The sequence below is a fragment of the Ambystoma mexicanum genome, chromosome 10 (genome assembly GCF_040938575.1).
Source record: "Ambystoma mexicanum isolate Mex_15411 chromosome 10, UKY_AmexF1_1, whole genome shotgun sequence".
Lineage (NCBI taxonomy): Eukaryota > Metazoa > Chordata > Amphibia > Caudata > Ambystomatidae > Ambystoma > Ambystoma mexicanum.
In genome coordinates, this window is record NC_090932.1 from 514,777,317 (window position 1) to 514,791,536 (window position 14,220).

At 46.5% G+C, this 14,220-nt stretch overlaps 1 protein-coding gene across 1 annotated transcript in view; it reads right to left on the reverse strand.

Moving 5' to 3' along the window:
• The window catches only part of LOC138491524 (serotransferrin-A-like), a 658,259-nt gene that overhangs the window by 52,235 nt on the left and 591,804 nt on the right, over positions 1-14,220 (reverse strand). The window lies entirely within an intron of this gene.

Sequence of the window (14,220 nt, forward strand, 5' to 3'; positions counted from 1 at the left end):
CTGGTTTTCAGAGAGTCTCCATTGGCTGAACCAGCAATATAAGGCTACAGTGTCATTGGAAAAATACTGCGGGGGACTGCAGACATTTTTTAGTGCCCATGGCAGGATACAATATCGCTCTGCCCTAGAACAATGTAGAGCTTGGCTCTGTCCACAGCACTATATGGAGCGGTGTTGTGGGGCCATCAAAGGGTTCCTTCTCTCAGTGTTACATAGAATGATTTCCTTAGAGCTATTCTGATGCAGCCAAAGGGGGCCCCAATAGCTAGCCTTCGGATGGAGTGTAACTGCCCTGCAATTGAAGGATTCCTGGCCATGAGACCAGTACTGTATTGGGTCAGTGTTTGGTCAAATGTATATTTAGCTCCCTACTGATTGGTACTAACCAACTTCCTAACTCTGGCACACTCTTTGGTTTGTTGATTGATTCTCAAATACTTATCGTACACTCCTTCGCAAATGTTGTTTCAGGTATAAGGTTTATGCTTAAAACCCCTCAGGGTGTTGGTCCCCAAATGTCTCTCTGATATCTCATTCTCCTTCTTTGCAGGGTATTGGGTTATCTTTCCCTTTTCCCAATGAAGTAGACCGTCAGTTCTTTTTCTCTGAGTCTCTGTAAATACTGTGTTCCTCTGTATCCCAGTAACACAGTTCTGATTTAGCAACTTGTTTTCTCCTCTTTTATCAATGGCACTGGGAAGAGTTTCTCATGATTTATAACTAGTCATGTTCTACCTGTAGGGGTGTGGTATCTTCCTCTGGTTGCTCCTTGCTCCACGGTGCACTCTTTACTACGTCTGCTTCAAATGCTGGTAACTCCAGTTCTCGCATTCTGGACATTGGCACGTCTGCTCTGTTCGGGAGTTGCTTTTGCCCAAGGATGGTCTCAGTGTTGTTGTGTGGCCCAGTTGCCCACCAAGATCCTCATGTGCTCACGCCACCACCGGGCTGTCTGCTCGAGCACCTCTTTACTTCTCCTCTATTTATATGCCGGCCTGCCAGCATTTCTCTCAGCGTTTCTGGCTCTGCCACCTCAGAGCTGTTTCGAATACGCAGGCTTCATGCTCTAAACTAGCTCTTCCTCTCTCAGCGCTATTATGCACAGGGGGCTTTCCCTGTCTCCTCCCCCTCTCTGTTCTCTCCTTCCTTTATAACATCCTCAGCACTGTCCATTGTTGGCTTTCATTTAAAGGGATAACTCCTGTTTCAGTTTGTTGATGATACAAATGTATTTTATCTTTATTAAAAAGAAATGTTCAACCTCCTTGTGTGTCAGATAAATCCATGTAAGATGTCAGGTGGAGCAAATCAGGGTGTTCCTCATGGGCACGGGAGTACTTGTCCCCAAACGGGGAGTATCTCCCGGAGAGGTCCCCCTTGCCTCTATCCCTAGGGAGGGTGTTGCAGAGCGGGCTGCCCTCCCTAGCCGCACAGGGGGTGGGGGCTCCCCCTTGGGGAGAAGGGACAAATTCCTTTGATTTGTCACAGTACCCAGTTACAATCAAGTGTGAACTGTTGGCGATGGGGAAATTAGTGAGTGGAGGGTAGCATGAGCACATACAGAATATAAACATGTTTGCCTTAATAGTACCATTCTTTACACCACAATGCACACACCTCAGGCAACAACTTGTGCATGGGCAGCACGGTTTCCATCTGGTATCAAACCATGGAAAAAGTGGCAAAGCTCAGTTGCTTTCTCTACAGACATATCTGCAATCGGGGAAAATAAATAAATCAAGTAGAGACTGTTAGGACTGATTTTCTATAGTCAGGCCTTGTGGACAGACAACCTATATTATGACAGGGACAACTCTGGGAGCGGTAGCCAAACCAGTTTGGGTAGCAGTGATAGGCGGTGTATGCTAAGTTCTTCAGAGGTGGTGAGCTTGTAAGGGGTCCAAAATGAGGTTGCACAATGGGAATCACAGATTACACTTAAACAGGATGTATAAAAATACAGTTATTATTTATTGGCCAAAACACACTATAGAAAAATGACTACTGGCAAGTAGAGTTATAACACAACACTATTAAACATAGATACATATATATATATATATATATATATATATATATATATATATATATATATATATATATATATATATATATACATTCACTTATTATAGGGCATAATACATATCACAACTACTGAAAAGGAAACTTTAGATTATTATTAAGCACTCAAGGTCCACAGATAAGGATACCTAACTTAAATTGTCCAGCCCAAAGTTGTCTGGGGCCGTTTGCCCAATAGTTCAGGTAAAGGTTCTACAGAATCTTTGAAGCAGGAAAACACGCAGGTAGGGTTTCTTGGGTCCATTGAAGGGTTCTTATGGTTAGAGTACCAGCAAACTAGCTAACAGAAGTAGCCCCAACTTTCAGAAGTCTTGCGCAAGCAACCAATGGCAAAGCCAAAAGTGTTAGAATAAAGGTTTATTATAAGCCCATTGACTTATAATGGGAGTATAGGGGTAGATAAGAAGCTCTGTAACTTACCCCCATACTCTGATTGTTCCCCAGACTTGGCGGAACAAAGGAAGAGGGTCTGAGTTTGCTTTTCCCACCAAAAGTCACAGTCCTCGATTTGCAGGGGTAGCAGGTTCTAGCTGGTTTTCGGTGTCTTTCACTGTTGCAAGGACTCTTGATGAAAGAATGCCGCAAAAACTTGATGCAGGACCCCACTCATCACTGGACTCCGGACCGGTAAGCGATTTCAGCTGGTGGTCTCCGCAGCATGGCGACGCAAAGGGACTCAACTGCCGCAGTCAGGCTTTCCTTCCTATCTCAAGTCTTGTTGGTGATAGGATACCGCAATTTCATAGAGGTGAGTCTTGTAGGGCCAGCTGAGGATCCCCAAAGTTCCAGGTCGGAACTCAGAACAGTGATGCCGGTTGCACAGTAGCCCAAATTCAGAGCTGGTCAGGCACAGGATGATCCCGGGACACTTCGAAGGCTCTTTGTTGCAGGGTACCGAGCAAACCTCAGGAATGGATGTTCCCTCAACTCTGAGGGTCGCAGCTGTCACGCTTCGTCCCAGGAAGGTATGGCAGTGGTGGAAGCTCCATTGAAGGGCCGTCACATTCCTTCAGTTTGAGTGGTCTAATCTTTGTTCTGCTCTGGTGCGTTAAGTACAGGCCACGCCCCTTGCTCCGAGCGTTGCAAATTTCTTTGGTCTATACACTCTCTCTGATTGTTACACCTTTGTCTACTTTGTGTCTCCCCGCCTCGGCAGGTACCCTTGTACACTGCTTGCTCTGTGTTTCTCCCGCACTCTCAGAGTGTTCTTACCGGCTCCCTCCTTTCTTTCTCTTCCACTCCGGAGCCGGTACTTCTTAGTCGATCTCCCCGCTCTTTTTTACTTGGCAGTAACTGGACTTGCACGCTCACTATGGTTTCCTTGCGGAGTCAGTTATTCTTGTTGTCTCTTATCTTCGCTTCCCTTCCCTGGCATTCCCACTTTCTAATTCTTGCCTTCGCTCCCTCTCTGTACATCAACCCGGGGAGCCAGCCCACACGCTCGGTGTTCTCCCTCATTAACTTTGGTCTTCGTACAGTTTTCTCACACGGGCGGCTGTTTCACCTTGTCCGCTGCACCCGTGTTCTTTTTTCTGCCTTTCTGGTTGCAGAAACGGTTGGGTTGTTCTTCCTTTACTCCTACTGCCTCCGCTCCGTACCATCTTCCTTTGCTTTCCCATTCTCTCTCAAACTTCCTACTTTGCCTGCATGGTAGTGGAGGCCGTACTTCTCCCCGCTAATGCTGAAATTACTGGACCATCAAACAACCTGCTGTACCTTCAAAACCACACACGGTTTTTTCTGCCTACATTGGTTTTTTCTCTGTTTGGGGGCTGACTCCTCAGAGTTCCCTTTGTCCGAAGTTCCTATCTTGGTCAAGGTCGCCTCTGGGGGAGCTCGTCCTTATCTCTGCGAATGAAAGGAGAAACAAAAAAGAAAGCAAAGGAAGAAGAGGGCTCCAAGAAAGTCCGAAGAAAGAAGATGTCGGTCACCCAGGTTAGCTCCACGGAAGACCCAGGTGAGGAGAGCCAGAGGGAGGATCCTTCAGAGCCTGATACAGCTCCTTCGCAGGACTCATAAAAATCACGAGCAAGAAAGGACAGCAGCAGAAGTTGGTAGCCAAGCCTTCTTGCGAGGGGTCTCCGGTTTCTTCGCAGGTCTCACAGCTGGATAGGATTCTTGGCTCCTTCAGGTTTCTCCAGGTTCTCTGAGGAATGGGTGCAGGGGTCCTCTTCTTATCCTAAAAGCCAGGTAAGAGCCGAAACTCCCAATAAACAAATTGAAGGTCTAGCACACCCCCCCCCCCAGCAGTGGTTAAATCAGGACCACTGGCAGATCTATTCATGCATACCACTCAGACACACTGAAACCAGTTTGTAGATTGGGACCAGATAGTCCCAGCCCACATCCTGCCAGCAAACACACACAGCCCTCCAGTAGCTCACCAAAAGCTTCTGCTTTCCTGGGCACAGGAAGTGTTTATAAGGATTTTTCTCGCCTCTCAGGCCTAGAAGAAGGCTAAAGAACAAGATAGTAAAAGGACAAGTGAAAAATATCGTGGCACGGCCATGTTTGACCAGTAGCCACAGTTAGTAGCCAAATGGAGTAAACGCAGTAAGGCTAAAACGAAAAGTCCCCAAAAGTGAGAAAAAGTCACTGCTACCACCAGCCTATCCCTTTAGCACACCTAGAGTAACCAAAAATCCTCTGAGTATTAGTTTAGGGCAAAACAAAAATGTACCCCATTGTACTGCAGTGTAAACTGCATTGTACAATGATAAAAAGTTACCACAAGTGATACAAAAGTAACCAAAGGTAGTAACACAGTAACATGACTAAGGGAAATAAGGTTTCCAGTACTGACAGCCTGAAGGACATGTCAGTTTCCCCATGACTTATGACCAAAAGCCAGTGCAGTGAAGTTTTAGGCTTCACTACACTGTAAAAAGTACAGGTCAGATTAAAAAATAAAAGCAAAAGGTTTGTGGGTTACATAAAGATGAAAGGAAAGGTGCCTTAAAGAGAAATTCTTCCTACCATGCACCCCGCCCCCAGACTAAGGGACAGGGGGAACTAATCCACTCCTGGATGGGTTCTCTGTTCCAGTCGGTTATCCCTGTTGGACAGACCATCACAATTGCTACATTTGGGATCTGGCCTATGCCCAATAGTGAAGTTCAAGGCCTTCAGACTCATGAACCAGCTGAGCCGCTTTGGATTCTCTCCCTTAACATCTGTCAACCACTTGAAAGGCTTAGGGTGAGCATACACAGTGAAGTGAGTCCCATGGAGGTAGGACCTCAACTTCCTGAGGCACCATACAATGGAAAAGCATCTTTTGACCGCCCGCGGAGACCTGAGTTCTCCATTCATAAACTGGTAGCTGATTAGACATATAGGTTGTTCCTCATCTTTGTCATTAAGCTGTGAAAGTTTTCCAACTATCACAATGCCATAGGCATCTGTCTGCACTATGAAAGGTCTCTTCCAATCAGGGGCCCTTAACCCGGGGCCTGACTTAAGGATTCTTTCAGGCCACCAAAGTCCTTCACACACTACAGGGTCCATAAAAACTCCTTAGGTCCCTTGAAGTAGTGAGGGCAGTCAGAGGGACAGCTATATTACTATAGGCTGCCACTTTGCTCCTGTGTTTCCCAGTGATGGCCAGGAAAGACCTCACTTGGACTTGGTTAGTGGGGGTTGCCCAGTTCTGTACATGAAGTACTTCACTGACAAGAGGTTGCATCCTGTCCCCACATACACCAACTTCATTCTTGAGGAAGGCCAATGGCTCCTGTTCAGTTTGACACTTGGCTATCTCCCTGAACAGGTTGGCCTGATGAAGGTCCTGACACCCAGTCTCTTGGGTCAGACCGAGTTCCTTTCAAGTAGGGGTTCAATCTTCCATGTGATCCAGACATGTATTGCTGGAATCCATTTTCCCATTCCCAACAGGGGCTAAGCTCATTTAACAGGTGTCAATTGCAGCCACCAATCCAGAAGTCCATACACTGAAGTACGGCTCTGAAAATGCCGAAACTGCTGTCTCATCCTCAGAATAGATTGCAAGGGATATGTTGCCATGCCTTGCAGAGAGATCTTTACTGCTACTGTACTTTACAGTACAGAGCTGATCCACTAAGTTGTTACCTCTTAGTGAAGAGTGTGTTTCTGTCTTGGGGACAGAATACAGAGCTATAGTGTGTATACAGAATCCAAAACTGGCTTTACCTGTATTTCCTTCCAGATCCTCAGAACTGGACTGTTGACATCTAGAGAGCTCAAACATTCTTTGTTCCAACATATGGTGGGTCTCACACCAACTGTTAGAACTTCTTCTTTGTTCTGAGTCACCACAATGCCCATACTTGGTGGTTCACTCACTCCCATAATAGAGTCTGGTTTACACCAATCCATTATAAAGAGTGTCAGTGACAACAAGGAGGGAGGTTGCCTCAACAAAATCTCCAGCTCACCCTGCTGATGTGGGGCCAGGTGAGGAGACACTATGCCACCCTCACTGAAGCCATTAGAAGGTCTGTATTGGCACAGGGTAGAGAGACACACAGATTTCTCTGGCTCCCGCTCTATAGCCATAAGAAGGGCTCAAATTCTATCTGTCAAGATAAAATCCTCCATACTATTACTAGGAAACTGCATGGCAACCTGTCCAGGTTCACCAACGCCTTGGGAATAGTTTACCTTACCAAGCTGTGAAACATGGCAAGACCCAGATCACTGATAAGTGCTCTGGGATTTACAGAGTAGGTTTGACAGGGGAAGGTCTTACCTCCTTCTCTGGTGCTCACTTATGGCTCCAATCAAACTTAGGAGAGAACTGACAGCTCTCTCTCTCAGGCCATCCTCCTGTGGATGACAGCTCAGCGACATTTGACAGGTCACTTCATCATCCCTCCACTGGGTCTGACTACTACTCAGCACATCAGAGGAGCTACCTCTGGTATCAATGATTGGCTTGGTAGTCATTCCCTGTGGGGTGGCATAAGGGTATATGGGATTGTGATCATTAATCACCAATTGCAGCCTATCGCCTGAGGTCTCCAGAGTCAATGGGCTAATCAAATTAGGCCTTGTCTCTGGTAGCAATGTGTTCACTCCTAAAAGTGAACTCTGGAGTAATTGATTTCTTGTCTCACCCATGTCAACCTGGTGACAGAGAGTGCGCCTTCTACAATGGTTTTCCTCTGGGACCCCCATCATGGGCCAGCAAGAATGTGTGGTAGACCACAGAGGTGATATCCTGACACTAGGATGCATCATCAGGGGAATGTCACACACCAGCTGCAGGAGCAAGGGCCTCACAACCTGAGTAACCTCCAACCTCTCAAGTTTTCTCTGGTGGACTCTGTGGGCTTGCTTTGCAGTAACCCACCTTCCTTGTGAATCCTTTACTTCACTGGAGGAGAATCCTCCCATTGGAAGACAGCCTTTCTCGATAGGCCTAGCGATTATGGTTTTCTTTTCTGTTGGCCCATACTCCTCTCTCTCCTGGGACTCTCTTCTACCTGTATTCTAGGCAGCTGGGGAAGCCCATAAGATGTAAGGTTTTCTGGAGGTCCTTCTTCCAAACTTGGGATAGGGACTCTTCCAACTACCTCAGCCGACATTGTAGGTAAGGCAGGGAGAATATTCTCCTTCCCTCTGCCTCTGTTTCTGACTCCTCTGGACATGGGTTTCCCCTTAGGCCTAGGCTTTCTCTTAGACTTGGCTAAGACAGCCATATTCCTAGACCTAATGCTTAAAGGGTCTGGCAAAGGTCTATTAGGACCTAAGTCTTGAGGACTCAGCTCACCCAGCAATCTTCTAGGAACCACTACCCTCATATTGACGGATGCCCTGACCATTTCTGTGTTCACAGCTTGAATGACAGGTGCTACTGGAACATTAGGAGAGGGCCTACCAGCCAAATGAGTATCCCTTACAGGAACTCCGGCAAGAACCTTTGGGTTTACCATGAAGGAAGGTCCAAAGGACTGGGCCCAGGGTTCCTAACAGTAGATGTATTTACACCTACTACCTGAACACTATCCTCAGAAGAATTATAACTATGCAACAGGATTGGTGAGTGAGCCAACGCTCCGACACTAATAGTTTCCAAGGAATCTAGACTAACTTCAGACTCTCCCTCTGTGGGGATGCAGTCTAAAGGGGAGGACACCCCTGCCATCTCTTCCTCCTCATACTGAGAGAAGGCCGGACTGGCAGAGAGGACCCCCAAAGTCTTACCCTTACATTTGGGGTTCCTCTTCCTGGGGTCACTTGCTCCACAAGTGTAACAAGTCCCACTGGAACTTGACACATAGGGAGGTTTAGAGAAACCACTTGCATGCTTGGGAGTGTTAGTCCCACTACCCTGACCTGACTCTGATGAATTCCCCTTAACAAACTGTTTGTGGGCTTTCTTGGACATAGTTTTATCAGTACCCCACCCTCTTTCTTGTTCTGCTTCTTTCTCTCCTCCTGCTTACCTGAAGCAGGCGTGTCCTGATGGGAGACCGTATGTGACATCCATAAGTCAGCAGCAATGGCTAGCCTCTTTGGATTTAACTCCTTTGAGTCAGCCACATGTTGCTTAAGCTCTGGGGAACAAGAGGCAAAAATATGTTCAAGAATGATCAAATCGATCCTACCCACCAAGGTGGTTACCTGATAGCCCTCTACCCAGCCACACGCATTTTTACATTTTTATATAGGCCCCCTTTAACACCTTTAGGGGACTGAAACAAGGCTGTGTATTGGCCTCAGCTGTCTTCAACTTTTTCATTTCAGACATAGCCCCCTTTTTTACAAAAGTAATATCAGATCCACCAAGATTGAATGGTCATAGTATCCCATGGTGGTTTTATGCTGACGACTTGGCATTGTTGGCTAAAACTCCCAGGGGATTACGAGCATTGCTAACTCAACTGGGACTGTATGCCAAATCAACTTCCTCACCACCAATAAGAGCAAATGCAGGGTCTTGATTCACAACATCTCCCGTCTTAAACGGAAAGGTTGCTTAAAATGGCCACTGCAGGACGATAACATCGCAGTGATACATGAATATAAATATTTGGGGCTGAATACGAACAATCATCCAACTGACAAGCCCTACTATGCTGAAGTGCAAGCAAAGATGAGGACAGCTGCGGCGCAAGCGTCCATTATTCTTGCAAAGTATGGCAAATTTTCCTTGAACCCTGCCATTATATATTACAAACAGAAAGCCGTCCCGATGGTAACGTATGGCGTGGAGTCAATTTCTGGTCTAGAATGGAAGGCCTCTTTTGGCGTAGAGTTTTGCATTTGCCCAAGTGTTAACCAATATGTTGTATTAGACAAGAACTGGGGTTAATATCTTTAAATGCAATATACAAATGGAAAATGATCTCTTTCTACTGGAAATGTCTGTTAGTTCAGGAGAACAACTCAATCATGTATATTATTGCAACCTACATTGTTGGGCCAAGTCACAAGAAGATGCAGATATGGTTGTTGAAGGTTCAGCAGTTTATGGAAGAAGCTGCTATATCTGAAATCCTTTTAAAGACTAACCCAGATGGTGCTAAGCTTAAACTGTACAGATGGGATTGGATATCAAATAGGGAACAGTGTCGAAAGGTCAAGTCCCTTGGGGAATATCATTTTGTCCACCTGAAAGTGAATACAAGCAAATCGTATTTGGTCAAATTTCCGAATGCAAGGGCAAGAAATGACTTTTTGAGATTTAGGATGAACCAGTGGCACTGTAACGCTCACCTGATTCCCGTAGAGGCGCCGGTCTTGACTGGGCGTATACCGTATCTGCAAAGGTGATGTGTAACACACGGCTGGCTCTTTGGGCTGGACCTCTGTGCACTGTATGTCTGACTTGAAGGGTAAGATGTCTGCATATAGAAAATATGGGATTAAGGAACTGGGTTATTGAATGTCTCTCTCTTCTTCCCTTTCTCTTCTCCTGTAGAACCCCAAAGGTTAACGCTCTCACCTTAGGTAAGTGAACGCCGTGCTCTCGATCTGCCTTGGGGCAGGGTGCTGTAACCAGTTTCTTCACTGGATAAGGGGAGCAGGCCTCTTGACTTCAGAGGACTGCTGTCCGTCGTTTACTGCACGAACGGTAAGTTTCGAGTAATTCTAATGTCTTTAAAGTCTTTAGTAATGATGTTTCTTGTTTTGCAGGGTTCCGGCGATGGCGGATGCCGGGCTGAAGTGAGTTGAAGATGGAGCCCGTGTGATGAATAGAAGCGCCTGGAAGCACGTAAGTAAGCGCTTGTTGCCTGCTTCACGATGCGCTCTAACTGTCTTTTTATTTTGCAGGTACAAGTTCGGAGCGGCTGCAGGGTGCCGGAATACCCACTGGGTTAGATGTGGAAAGGAGTAATGGCACGTGAGTATTAAAGTTCCCCAATGTCTTTAAACGCACCTTGTTTTGTCTTTCAGATGCGGGATGCAGCGCCGAAGGCCTCCGGAGCGTGCGAAGAGTTGGTAAGCTTTTGTCTTTCAGATGCCGGAATGCAGTGTGAAGACCTCCGGAGTGCACGAAGAGTAGGTAAGCCTTTGTCTTTCAGATGCCGGAATGCAGCGCGAGGCGTTGGTGACAGCCGATGGACCAGGTAAGTGAAGAGCTGTCACTGAAGACCGTAATGGTAACCTGTTCTTTCTTGTCTTTATAGGTGTTGCTGAAGACTGGATTCAGGATGGTAAGCCTTTTTCCTTAGGCCCAGGATCAGATGCAGAAGACACGATGAGCGTTCTGCTGCAGAGGATGCAGAATAACGCAAAGCAAGATTCATCCATCGGGTGTGGTTTAAATAGCCTCCTGTAGTGCTTAGGTGTCTCCTTCCACAGCCACGCCTAGGTAAGAAAAGAGTTCCTGCTTTCCAGAAGAGTTCCAGTGTTCTGAATCTAGGGAGTGGCTCCTGCCCCACCCAACAGGAAAAGTAGTTCCAAACAGAAGAGGATCAGAGGCTCAACTGGCAGGCAAGTAAGCAGCATGGTCTGCTGCAGGTAAGTCCACCCAAGCATTATGAGCCCGGCGCTTCCAGCACTGGGACTGGGCATATTTATGAGCCTGGTGCCACTGGCGCCAGGACTGGGTCCAAAAGGTCCCAATTGGGACTGGTTGGCACTCGGAACCTGGGTTATGGATCTGCTTCCAAGGGAGTTGGGAAAACCCTGACCTTTTGGAAGCAGAGATCATGACAGTACCCCCCCTCAAGGCCCCTCCCAAACCGGGCTTCTCAGGGGGTTTTGGCTTGTCAGGAAATGTTCGGTGAAATCTTTTGATTAGGCGAGGAGCGTGGACATATTCAGCAGGTTCCCAGGATCTCTCTTGGGGGCCGTAGCCTTTCCAGTCAATTAGGTAAAATAGTTTAGATTTGGAGATCTTGGAGTCCAGAATGCTTTTGACTTCAAACTCGAGTTCTCCATCAACTAGGATAGGTTTTGGAGATTTAGTTAGTCGGGTTTGAGGTTGCACGGGTTTTAATAGAGAGACGTGGAAGACCGGATGTATCTTCATGTGCGGGGGCAAGTCCAACTTGACCGCTACTGGGTTTACTATGGTAGTGATGGAATAGGGACCAAGGTATCTTGGGTTGAATGTGCGTGGCCCTTTTAGAGGTAGATATTTGGTGGATAACCAGACTTGATCCCCTACTTGATATTGAGGGGCTTCCTTCCGATGTTGATCTGCTCCTTTCTTGTATTGTTCTTTAGCCCTTTGAAGGTGAGAAACAGCTTCCTTAAAGGCTTGGGTGATTGTAGAATGCAGGTAGTCTACTGCTGGTGTTTCAAGATCTTGGAGGGGATCCAACTCCGAGGTCCGAGGGTGACTGCCGTACAAAAGAAAAAACGGGGTTTTCCCAGTTCCCGAATGGACAGAGTTATTGTAGGCATATTAGGCTATCCAAAGGATGTCTTTCCAAGTTTTTTCAGTTTGTTGCAGCATGCAGCGTAAATACTGTTCCAGAGTTTGATTGGTCCTCTCGGTTTGTCCGTCGGTCTGAGGGTGGTGACTGGTCGATAGTCTCACATCAATTTGAGCCGACCGACAGCAACTTCGCCAAAAATGAGAAATAAATTGACTACCTCGATCCGAAATTAGAACCGAAGGAAAACCGTGCAGTCGGACGATGTTTTTGAGAAATTCTCGGGCCAGAGTTGCTGCTGGTGGCAAGCCTTTGAGCGGAATGAAATGCGCCATCTTGGAGAATAAGTCCACGATTACTAGAATCGTATTGTATCCGGAGCATGGAGGTAGATCGGTGATGAAGTCCATAGAAAGCGTATGCCAAGGGCGAGGTGGGATGTCAATAGGGCGTAAGAGGCCTGCTGGTCTTTCCTTTTGACTCTTGTTTTGGGCGCATACTCCACAGGACATTATAAAGTCTCTGATATCTTTTTTCCAAGACGGCCACCAGAAGTAGCGCTTGATCTTTTCTGAGGTCTTGGCCATACCGGGATGTCCTTCCATTAAAGAATCGTGATAACAAGAGATTACTTTTTTCTGTAAATCTGTGCTGGGTAGGTATAATCGTTCTTGGAAATACAATAAGTTGTCCTTTACTGCAAAGTCCTTTCCCTGCAGATGCCAATTCTGTATGTCTGCTGGAGTTACAAGTTGCCTGGCCTTATCCTTAACTTCCTCTATGGATTCTGTGGCGATTACACCCAGAATTCTTTGTTCGGGAATGATTGGTACAGGTTTAGGGTTGATCAAGTGTTCTTCCACTCCCATCCAAGAAAGGGCATCAGCTTTACCGTTCTTTGTACCAGGTCGATAGGTAATTATGAAGTCAAACTCGGCAAAGAATAATGCCCAACGGAGTTGTCTAAAGGATTGGGCTTTTGCGGTTTTCAAATATTGCAGGTTTCGGTGATCCGTAATCACAGTAACGGTGTGTCGGGCCCCCAGCAGATAATGCCGCCAAGCCTTAAAGGCAGACTTGATAGCCAGAAGTTCCTTGTCAGTAATCGTGTAATTGATTTCAGGAGGCGAGAATTTGCGGGACCAAAATGCCACGGGATGCAACTGATTGGTTACCGGGTCCTTTTGTGATAGAACTGCCCCCATGGCAAGGCTTGAAGCATCAGTTTCCACGATGTAGGGGAGTTCGGGGCGAGGGTGTTTTAAGATTGGTGCAGAGATAAATTTAGTCTTCAAATCCTGGAAAGCTTGTTCCGCCTCGGTAGACCATTCAAAACGTTTGTTTTTCTTTAACAAGGCAGTGATGGGCTGGACTATTCGAGAGAATTCGGGAATAAACCTGCGGTAAAAGTTAGCGAAGCCTAACATGCTTTGCACACCTTTTACGGAGGATGGTGATGGCCATTTGAGAACTGCATCGACCTTCTTTGAATCCATACGCACTCCGCCAGGTGATAATATGAATCCCAAGAATTCAACTTCAGTCACGTTGAAAACACATTTTTCCAACTTAGCGAAAAGTTTGTGTTGACGCAATCTTTCGAGGACCATTTTCACGTGTTTCCGATGTTCAGATTCCGATGAAGAATAAACGAGGATGTCGTCAATGTAAACAACAACACACACATCTATGAGCTCTCTGAGGACATCGTTCATAAAATATTGAAAGGCGGCCGGGGCATTGCAAAGTCCGAAGGGCATGACCTGATATTCAAATAGCCCATACTTGGTGCGGAAGGCCGTCTTCCATTCATCGCCCTCTTTTACTCGTACCAAGTGGTAAGCTCCTCTAAGATCCAGCTTTGTATATATGCATGCTTTTCTGACTTGGTCCAGGAGTTCTGGGATCAAAGGTAACGGATATCTATTCTTAACGGTGATCTGGTTCAGGGAGCGATAATCTATACAAGTTCTAAGGTCTCCTTCCTTTTTTGGAACGAAGAACAAAGCTGAAGAAGCAGGGGACTTGGAAGGACGAATAAACCCATTTGCCAGGTATTGATCCAGGTATTGTCGAAGGTGAAGGTTCTCAGGCTCGGTGAGGGCATAAATTCTACTACAAGGGGGAGTAGATCCAGGTATCAGGTCTATCTGGCAGTCATAAGACCTATGAGGAGGTAGAGAGTTAGCCTGATCCTTCCGAAAAACATCTTGGTATTCTAGGTATTCGGGAGGTAACTGCGGAGTCTCTGAAGAAATTGCTGCCAGTGCAACACCAGGTGGAGGGTGACAAGTAGAGACACATTCTGGAAACTAGACCGTTCTTG